This window comes from Saccostrea cucullata, unplaced genomic scaffold, assembly GCF_032062105.1.
Source record: "Saccostrea cucullata isolate Sc308-1 unplaced genomic scaffold, CSIRO_AGI_Scuc_v1 ctg1382, whole genome shotgun sequence".
Classification (NCBI taxonomy): Eukaryota; Metazoa; Mollusca; class Bivalvia; order Ostreida; family Ostreidae; genus Saccostrea; species Saccostrea cuccullata.
In genome coordinates this window covers 113,240-125,000 of record NW_026931734.1, presented here as the reverse complement: position 1 = coordinate 125,000, position 11,761 = coordinate 113,240, and positions in this window count along the sequence as shown.

Sequence of the window (11,761 nt, the reverse complement as noted above, 5' to 3'; positions counted from 1 at the left end):
GATTTTAATCAAAGTATTGAAATTCCGAAATTAGTACATATATAATTTTTTTTTCCTTTCGGCCATTGATTTTTAACAGGTAAAGTTTGTATGATTATTATGTAAAACAATATCTTATATACCAGTAATTAAAATTAACAGTCCAGACCCCAACATATGTTATGATTTTAAAATTCGATAAATAATATTTCCAAGAAATTATCAAGGCACTTGGGGTATGGACCCTCCCCCCTTTCCATTTTTTTCTTTTTAAATCTGGGATCGAGTCACCCTTTTCCTATTTTTGTATTCTAATAGGCACTATACATGATCAATAATGTAACCCCTTTGTCTCTATAAACCGTTTTTAAATATATCGTTTTCGACTGATACATAAAAAGAGACAAGGCTTGCAATTCTTTTCTCGCAGTCCGCCTCACCTCCTAGAAACTTCGCTCGATTATTTATCTAAAACAGAATAAAATACTTGAGCCGAAGGCTCAAGTGAGCTTTTCTACTCATATTTTGTCCGTCGTCCGTCCGTCTGTAAACTTTTCACATTTTCGACTTCTCCTCAAGAACCACTGGGCCAATTTTGACCAAACTTTGTACAAAGCGTCCTTGGGTTAAGGGAAATTAAAATTGTTAAAATGAAGGGCCAAGTCCCTTCACAAGGGGAGATAATCAAGAAAAGACAAAAATAGGGTTGGGTCATTTAAAAATCTTTTTCTCAAGAACCATTGGGCCAGAAAAGCTGAAACTTATGTGGAAGCATTCTTGGGTAGTGTAGATTCTAAATTGTTCAAATCATGACCCCCGGGGGTAGGGCGGGGCCACAATGGGGAATCAAATTTTTACATAGAAATATTTTGGAAAAAATCTGAAAATCTTCTTCTCAAGAACCACCGGGCCAGAAAAGCTGAAACTTATGTGGAAGCTTCCTGGGGTAGTGTAGATTCAAAATTGTTCAAATCATGACCCCCGGGGATAGGGCGGGCCACATTGGGGAATCAAAGTTTTACATAGAAATATAAAGGAAATATCTTTAAAAATCTTCTTCTCAAGAACCACTGGACCAGAAAAGCTGAAACTTATGTGGAAGCACCCTGTGGAAGTGAAAATGCTAAATTGTTCAAATCATGACCCCAGAGGGTTGGGCGGGGCCACAATGGGGAATCAAATTTTTACATAGAAATATATAGGAAAAATCTTTGAAAGTCTTCTTCTCAAGAACCACAGGGCCAGAAAAGCTGAAACTGAAGTGGAAGCATCCTGGGGTAGTGTAGCTTCTAAATTGTTCAAATCATGACCCCAAGGGGTAGGACGGGGCCACAATGGTGAATCAAGTTTTACATAGAAATATATAGGGAATATCTTTAAAAATCCTCTCAAGAACCACTGGGCCAGAAAAGCTGAAACTCATGTGGAATCATTGTGGGGTACTGTAGATCTAAATTGTTCAAATCATGACCCCTGGGGGTAGGGCGGAGCGACAATGGGGAATCAAAGTTTTACATAGAAATATATAGGAAAAATCTTTGAAAATCTTCTTTTCAAGAACCACTGGGCCAGAAAAGCTGAAACTTAAGTGGAAGCACCCTGGGGTACTGTAGATATCTAAATTCTCCAATATCATGACCCCCGAGAGTAGGGCAGGGCCACAATGGGGAATCAAAGTTTTACATAGAAATATATAGGAAAAATCTTTAAAAATCTTCTTCTCAAGAACCACTGGACCAGAAAAGCTGAAACTTATTTGGAAGCATCCTGGAAAAGTGTAGATGCTAAATTGTTCAAATCATGACCCCCGGGGGTAGGGCGGGCCACAATGGGGAATCAAAGTTTTACATAGAAATATATAGCAAAAATCTTTGAAAATCTTCTTCTCAAGAACCACCGGGCCAGAAAAGCTGAAACTTATGTGGAAGCACCCTGGGGTAGATTCTAAATTGTTCAAATCATGACCTCCTGGGGTAGGGCGGGGCCACAATGGGGAATCAATGTTTTACATAGAAATATATATCAAAAATCTTTGAAAATCTTCTTCTCATTCTTCTTCTTCTTTTTAATGACCCCACCCTATTTTTGTCTTTTCTTGATTATCTCCCCTTGTGAGGGGAATTAGCCATTAATTTTAACAATTTAACTTCCCCTTCACCCAAGGATGTTTTGTGTCCAACTTTGGTTAAAATTAAAAAAGCAGTTCTTGAGAAGAAGTTGAAAATGTGAAAAGTTTACAGACGGACGGACAGACAGACAGACAGAAGACGGACGGACGGACGACGGACAAAATGTGATCAGAAAAGCTCACTTGAGCCTTCGGCTCAGGTAAGCTAAAAAGTAGGTCCAACTTCAAGGTCAAGGTCAAATGGTCAAAGTTGTTGATTTGTATGAAAGGTCTTCTCAAAAGGATTACATATTTGAAGTATGAAAGCCCTTGATCTTACCGTTCAAAAGTTATAGCCAAGGTTAAAGTTTTTTCGTAAGTACGGAAATCTCCAAGGTCGAAGTCAAAAGGTCGAAATTGTTGGATTCAAATTAAAGATCTTGCGAAAAAAAATAGATACTTGAAATATGAAATTCCTAGTATCTACCGTTTAAAAATTAGGACCAAAGTAAAAATTTGAAATTTTTGTGTAAAAGTGGGTCAAACTCCAAGGTCAAGGTCAAAGGGTCAAAGTTCTTGATATCCAATAAAGCTTCTTTTTACAAGGATTATATATTTGAAGTATGAAACCCTAGCACTTACCGTTTAAAAGTTATAGCTATGGTTAAAGTTTTTTTCATAAGTACAGAAATCTCCAAGGTCAAGGTCAAAACGTCAAGGTTGTTGGTATCCAATCAAAGGCTTTCCCACAAAGAGTACATATGTCAAGTATAAATGTCCTGGTATCTACAGTTCAAGAGATATGACCAAAGTAAAAGTTCAAAATTTTTGTGTAAAAGTGGGTCAAACTCCAAGGTCAAGGTCTAAAAGTCAAATTTGGTGATATCCAAAAAAAAGGTCTTGACACAAAGAATACACATATGAAATATGAATGTCATAGCTCCACTAAATCAAAAGTTATGGGCAAGGTTAAAGTTTTTGCAGACAAACAGACAGACAGCTGGACAGCTAGACAGACGGACGGACGGACACGACAAAAACTATATTCCCCTGAAACTTCGTTTACGGGGCATAAAAATATTCCATTTATTGTTGACACCATGACACAGAGTTCATCAGCATTAAAGACTTGTGATTTATTGTTCTACCTGGGCCATACGTATATTGAATCAAAACATTTTATAGAACCACAAGCATATTGTAAATATATGTAAGTACTTCTATGTATGTTGCATGATCCTTATTTTATTTGCTGTTTAACAAGAATTTGTTTCATTGGTACAGAGTCAACTTCACATACAGAAAAAACCAAAAGTAATTGTGATATTAATTGTTATCTATTACTCATAAGTACTCATTTTTGTGTAACATTTTATAAATATCCATTTCTTGCCCCCCCCCCTCCCCCAAAAACCATATCTTACAAGTTTGCATTAAGTGTATAACTGCAACCTGAATTTCAATGTCAACTTGTTATACTTGACAAAAGTAAATGTTAAAAGTATACACGCTATAACTTGCGCCAGTTAAAATACGATTGGAAATTGATATAAATTGTTTATCAATAAAAGTTTCGAAAATACTGTAAATTACACTTAAGATTAAACGCGTTACAAAGTTATCAAATTATAATTTTTTATTATCCTGCAAGGAAAGAAAAATAGCTATTTTTAAATAAATCCATCACGTGACGCCGTTGCTACTTTTAGATTGATAAACACACGTGGCGTAAAGAAAACAAGGTAGGCCGTTTGAGATACTACTCACTTTTGGCGTGGATGGCAAGCGTCTTACTTAATGGTACTTATCTTTTAATGTATTCAGTATCAACCATCTTCTCTGTTATTACCCATGTTAACGTTTTATTAATAATTGTTGTCAAAATGTCACAGACAACATACCTCGTTGTCTGTGATTTCCCGTGGACATGTGTTTCTATATATAGGCCTACTGTTTACGCACTTCCTTCATCAATATTCATGAAAAGACTGAATTCTTAATTCCTAGATATTGTTTAATTGTTTTGTTATTACAATGACATCTATAGTACAATTTTGTGGAAAGTATTATTTTTCATTACACTTCATGTGTTTTAAATCATTAATCATTTTGTTTCACACAAAATTCGGCGTTCATATAGCGTATATGACTTTAAAATGTTCATATTGCTATTCACTTCACCTATTCACATGTCTCCTCTTCAAAAGGGAGACATATTGTTTATTCTTGTTCTTGACTTCAATACCACAAACCATCAAAATATCCCCCCCCCACTTTAAGACAGATTATGCTTCAAATGCGTGTTATTAACGTTTTGCACATGAGAACTTGCAATCATGCTTCCGCCTATCAGAACTCTCAGTACTTTGATTTTTTTTTTTTTTTTTTTTTTTTTTTTTACAGATTTCTCTAAAGGAAAGTAACCCCATGCAGACGCCATATTTTCTGCTTTAGCACGCTCTTTTATCGTCAAACGCGGCATACGGAGTAACTTTTTTCTGAGTTTTTCATTAGTACAAATGTAAAGATACAAAGAAAAAGTAGAAATTCATTCTTCCAAAATGGACTAGACAGGATTTTATACTTTTCTGTGGATTGGTTATGCTTCAGTAAACATTGTAATTATTTATACGGTTTAAAATTTCCATGCCTAATTTTTATCCCCCCCCTCGAAGAAGGGAGGGTACCGGTATATTGCTTTGCTGCTGTCTGTTCGGTCAACCATCAGTTTCCGTTCATTTTCTTTGCAAAGGTTGCACTAGCTGCAGATCTGTAGCTCTCCGAAAATTATATTTTGATACACCGGTCTATCAATAATTTTTTTTTCGGAGAGCTACAGATCTGCAGCTAAGGTTGCACATATTGAAATGAAATTTGGTATACAGATTTATCATAAGAATATCTAGGTCAAGTTCTGTGTTGGGTACGAATGGACCATTCCGGATAGAGTTATGCCACTTGGACTCAAAAATAAATTCCAAAAATATTTGCAGTTTCCTTTCATTTTCTTCGTAGAGATTGCATATATTGAAATGAAATACAGATTTATCATAAGAATATCTAGGCCAAGTTTTGTTTTGCGTACAATCAAGCCACTGAGGACAGAGTTATCCCCTTCGATTTAGAAAAATTCCAATTATTCATAAACATATTTTAATTATTTGAGATTTTGCAAATTCTGAAGATTTTACGAGGGTTCTTCGAAAAGTTCGAGGACGATGTTAATCTTCGTTATATAACTCACAGGAAATTTAAAATAAGCCCATTTTAATATGTAAAAATATTTGTTTTGTCGATGTGTGAAGTTTCATTCCATTCGATTGAACAGAAATCAATTTATTTCATTTTAAAATCAACATGCTTTGTACCCGCGGAGCACACTTAACGACAATGTAACGTCAAAACATAGCGTGGAGAATTTCTAATAGATACTATCCCTACACATTTCACACAGTATATTCCAATGTCCATTCATTAAATTCTTTTTCCAATACTTGACATTTATTTTTTATGAATTGATCTCGTTGTATAATATCCTTTATTAAGGTTTTAATTTCCTTTTTTTTTTTACTAAACTCTACTTTCACAGGATAAGAAACTCTGAAGCGCCTATGTCTTTCCTTTACGTTTCAACTTTTAAAAGTTTTGTTAAGATTTTTTTGGTAAAACCATTTCTTCACAGATCATTCTCATCTGATACAGAGTCTCTGTCACTCAAAAACTGCCTGTACTATTTGTACACATATGCACAACTCGCTTGAGACATATTTTCTTCAATCTTTTTAGAGTTTATTCAGGATTTTTTCTGAGAAAACACAAAATTTCATCGTTATCTAATTTTCCGTGACGTTCTAAAACGTCATTGTTTTGCCCTTTGCAAAAAGGACTACCTATCTTCTCAAGTTAATTTCATTTCAACGAAGCAAAATATAAAACCATAATTTGGTATACGAATCGATTACATGTAACAATTCTTAATTTGAATATTTAGGTTGTTTTTCGTTTTAGCTCCATTTTATGGAGAATATGACTACAGACATTATTTAGTGTATGGTCTGTAACCGACTAAATTTTGACCTGCTCCGCGATCCGATTTTTGCATTTTTAAAATCTGGATAAGTTTTGAATAAATCGTAATATTTTGAAAAAAAATAATACATATCATTTGAATTTATTGTTAAATATTTCTACCGAATGTAAATAGCATATGACGTCAAATAAAAAAGATATGACAGTTGTCCACGAACTTTTCGAACAACCCTCGTACAAATAAGAATACTTAAATTTGAAGTTGGATGAAAAGTCAAAGAGAATTTTGCTCTAATTCGTATATATCTAGCATATAAATATTTAAAGTACTGGCATGACAACGATGTTGCTTGTGTTAAAATTTATGATCAGAATGTGTTCGACTTATTTTTATCCCTTTCATTTAGGTAAAAGTAACACTTTTATTCGTTGAAATATTTTCCTATTTACATGTATATTATTAGAAAATAAATTATCTCTGATTCTACGTAACATAAAATCAAAAGGATCAATTCCATTTTTCTTAAATTAATTTGAGCTGTGATTCTCATTTGTCACGTCCCTGTTCATAAAAAAGCACCGACACTGACCAAGTGTTCCTGACTTTGAGTGTATAGAATCAAGGGGAGGGGGTAAGAAAGAAAAACCTTAAGGAACTTGTATATCAAATAAATTTTTTCATCAAATTCCTCTTTTAATTAATTTTTAATTCCAAAATAAAATCACTTTCCTTTTTATAAATCAACAATATCTTTGGATATCTAAAAGTTTTCCAGATCAAAAAAGCAAGGATTTTACAATGTACATGTATCTTTAAACTTTGACATTTACAACTGAAGTTAGCAAAATCGTTAACTCCCTTAGAACACAATTATACCACAATACCAAACCGAATTCATTCTTTTTGCGAAGGTAACACTACCAAGTAGTTAAAAAATAAAATATTGACTAATTGCAAATGTTCTATTTTTTTCTGAGACAACTTACTACCAAGTACAATGTAGTTCAATATCATATACTGACGTAGTATAAAAGCGATCTCTTTTCAAGGACTACCTATACCACTAGGTAGTTTTTTTCTAAATATTGATCAGGTATGAAATCATGTTTACATATCGAACATTTAAATTCATGGTGCATTCTCTGAGTATTCCACCTGGTATTTAACCGCGTCCTTGTTGTCAAGAATAACTTATAAAGGCGGCCATTTATACAATTACCACGGTAAGATTCAATTTAACACCGTTACTTAAAGATATGGATAGTCTTCGATTAATGTTATATTATCTCCTTGCAAAAACTAGCATGTGATTACTAACACTGTATGGCACTAGATTTTGTCAATTTATTACAAAAGGATAATCAGATCAGAGTGTAACAAGACACTGTAATAAGAGAATAATTTTAAATTTTCTATTGCAACTTAGGGACAGTTCAAAGCTTAGTCATACCGTATACTATATGTAGTATGTGGCACTGAGATTTTATAATTTATCGTATCAGTGATGTGATTGAATGTGTGTTAAACTGTATTATATACAATGTAGATACATATATATAATGCGTATATTAGAGAGAGGTAAACAAAAGATGATTTCCGTATTGATTTTCTTGTCGATGAAACACAAATAAATGTGAGGTTTTTACCCCTTCCTAGCAACATCAATACACTTTACAAACGCAAATAGAAATTCATTCAAGATCTTTTTAAAAAGACATATACCAGTTCCTCAAAGTCAAAGAAGTCACTACTGTATATGAAATACAGTCATTCGTCGGGCTTACAAAGCTTCATATCTATGACTTCTCATTCCAACTGATCAAAGTTTTCTTAGGAGGAAGGGGGAGGGGGGGGGGTCCAATGTCACTTTTCCTTGGTATATATACATTTATAAATCTGCAAATTCTAGGGAGGGACGGGGAGCTAACCCACCCTATCCCACTCCCAGTACATCCGCGTATGAAGATAAACGGCAATAAAGCTAAAAAGACATCTGGAATGATATAAATTTAGAGTTTTATAATTTGCAGCTAGAAAGCCGTCTTCGTAGTCTTGCACTGCCTTTATTGCAACCAGCTTTAAATTATCAAACAATTCAAAATGGTTTCTCTCTTTTTCCAGCATAAGTACCCATCAGTATAATGGCCGAGTGCAATAACGATCAAGAAGACATGCGATGTGATGCATGTACAACTGCAGGAGTACAAGTACACTGTGAGGTCTGTTTGATTAATCTATGCGGAGCATGTGTCCCCAAACACATTAGTGGTATAAGGAGGACCCATGATTTTGTCAAATTCAGTAAATCCATTCCACACTATCCAGCTTGCTCATCACATGAGCCCAAGAGATGCGAGTTGTACTGTAAAGAGTGTGACAATCCAGTGTGTGTATTTTGTGTGGCATCCGAGGATCACAAAGGACATAGGTTCGAGGACATCTTAAAAACCTTTGAGAGAAAAGAAAGAACAATTTAAGAACTAATCTGGCTGAAAATGTAGTAAACAGAAGGTGGTGTGTTTTACTGAATAATGATCTTTCTTCAGAAAATGTCATTGCCTGTGGCAGTTCTTGGGTAGAAGAAACCAAAATTTTTATTATCAAGGGGAAATGGTCGTGAGAGAAACATAGACATACGAGGGGTGTTAGAAAAGTTCGCGGACAAGTTCTATTGTGAGCGCGCTATTTCAACGAAACCGGTCAAACTTTCCAAATAAAATCTTTACCTTTTTTCAAATAAATATACAAGAATTTGGTGCTCTCCGGTGATCATTGAAAAATATACAGCTTTTTTATTCTGATAAAACTTGCTTCACGGAGCATGCTACATTTTACATCACAAAGACTCTTTATTAAAATTAAAAGTTGCACAATTGTAGCGCAAAGAGATTTATGATATATTACTTGTCGCTAAAGTATTTATGAAAGGTTACTGGGAGAAATTTTGAATTAAATTGGAGTGTATATGACTGTTTTATAGCCGTTTATAAATGATCAACGCTTAAAAAGACAGCCAAAAATCGGAACGTCATTGAGCGTCATGGAGCACTGCACTACGTAGAAATTGTGTATGCAGACTGGAAAATGTGTAAAAAGAGATTAAAATGTTCAAGATGCTGCCGGAAATTTCCTACACCTACAATGGACAAATTTTCAAATGGTTGTAGCTTCAAAAGAATGGAAGGATTAACATTTTGAATGATTAATTCCACCGATACTTCAATACCTCCGTATCGCATGGACGTTGTGTTGCGCCTATATGGTTTTGCATAGTTTCCATACCTGATCGATTAACTGCATAGACTTTTTTTAAGATCTCAATAATATCCGAATCAGTACAAAAGACATTATAGAAGAAAAGTAACATGTCTTGATATAGATATTTAATTTTAAAGTTAAAAAAATATAAGAAAAAATCTGAAGAAATGAAAGATTTATAGAACTGCGACAAAGCTTAACGGGTTGAAATCTGGTTGTCACGTCGCATTACGTCAAGTGATTGCTCCGTGAATCCTATGACCTCATAGTAAAAATCGTTGTAAATTTTCAAGATTTTATAATATGGACATGATTTTTTACATACCAATAAACAAAATGTAGGAATTTATTCAGACAGAAGTCATACTTCACAGTACACAACAGATTTTCCGTAATTCAATGTGTCCGCGAACTTTTCTAACGACCCTCGTATACTTGTGACTAGTGTTCCAACCAATTCATGCATTTTCTACTTTCTAGTCTCCATATGAGAAAAGAAAATACCCAATGAAATACCACAACTTAGTGTTTAGAAGTCTTAAAATATATGAAATCCAAAGCACAGTATATTAGCAAAATATAGCTATATATTCTAGTTTTTAACACCCGAAACACCTTGTCATCTGCTACAATCAACATCTTATTAACAAGAAAAAATAATATTAGAAAATGTTTTTCTAGACACATTAAGTTTTATGACAAATTATGACATTGTCATATTGTAAACTGTTGTGAGGAGAGAGAGAGACAGAGTGTGTGTTTGTGTGAAATATTCCTGGTAACCCACTTTGGAACCTTTTATTTCCAGGAGGATTGGGGACTGATGAATTGTTACCATACTAGGACATTCATATTCACTCTAGATAGACCCCATTATATCTCAAACTAGTTAGTTTGAACACTATTATATGCATAATACATGAAATGTCATTATTATTTTCATTTGACAATATACATGTAATCATGTTGTTCTAAGTAAAAAAATTAGCAAATGAATATTTGTTTTATCATATACTTTTCAAAAATCAAGTAACCACTGTGGACAAAAACTACCTCTGGCACCAATAAATGGTTTATAATGAATCAAACTAATGTGTGCCAACACAATTTAGCATTTAATAATTTGACAATTTTATTACAAGCAATAAATGTCAAATTTATAAGTGCTGATGGTCATCAAAATATCATTAAAACTTGAAACAAAAACTTAACATCAAAAAAAAGATTCTATGCCATAATAGAAAGATGTTTAACTCTGCATTGTTAAAGCACATTTCCTGACTTATCTCCCTTAACAAATCATTGTTCCCACTTCTATTCATAATAAAATTTTCTTACTAGCTTAAAACCACATCAAAGATAATAAAATATTTTTACATAAAAACTTAAATGTAAATGATTAGTCTTGTACACCCATGTTCTTTACTGCCTAGGTTATAATACCTTAATTCAAATAAACAAGAACTAAAAAAAACTTTGATAAAACCAACGACAATACAAATGGGAACTTTCAGTCTTTCGTTAGCCTCCTTGCTGTTCAATTATATACAGTAAAACACGATTATATCCAATACACCTAAAATAAATTGATGTTTACAGTGAAGTGATTTAACGGATATAAGGAATTAAGCTTACAACAAAGCAACATTGTTCAATCCATGGTAATTGGTTATAAGTGCGTTTTACTGTACAAAGGGCTTGAATAGGTTCATGGCTTGTTCAAGTATACGATGAAAAGTTTCAAAACACTATGTACAAAAGAGATACACAAACTATATTCCTAATTTTTCTGGACCTATATGTACATGACACATTCATGACTTACAGTTACCGTATATACTCGCCTATAAGTCGGTCCGCCTATAAGTCGGTTGTATTTTTTGACGTTATTTTGTTAAGATTTGGCATTGACCCGCTTATAAGTCGGATCAATTTTTCGTCACAATTGGGTGACAATTTCAAGTAAATCCATTGATATTTTAACTGGTTTGAATTAATATGTTTTTAAATGACATCAATACTTGATCTTAAACCATTAAACAAAAGGGTAATGCTCACCTAAGATACAAATAAAATTATCAAAATATTTAAATAATTGTTTTTATGTAAAATCCAAGAATACATAAATTATCATGTACCGGTATATCCAGACATTTACTTCGATAATAGTCGGAAATGCATATACAGTACTACATTTCAGCGTCCAGAAAAATACCAATCTCTTTATAACTCGCCTATAAGTCAAACATAGAGTTTAAGACCAAAATTTAACTCCCAAAAAACCGACTTATAGGCGAGTATATACGGTACATCTAAACATGCAACAAGAATTAACCAATCTAAATACATGTACAAACTTAAATGCATTTACATTCATAAAAAAAAGA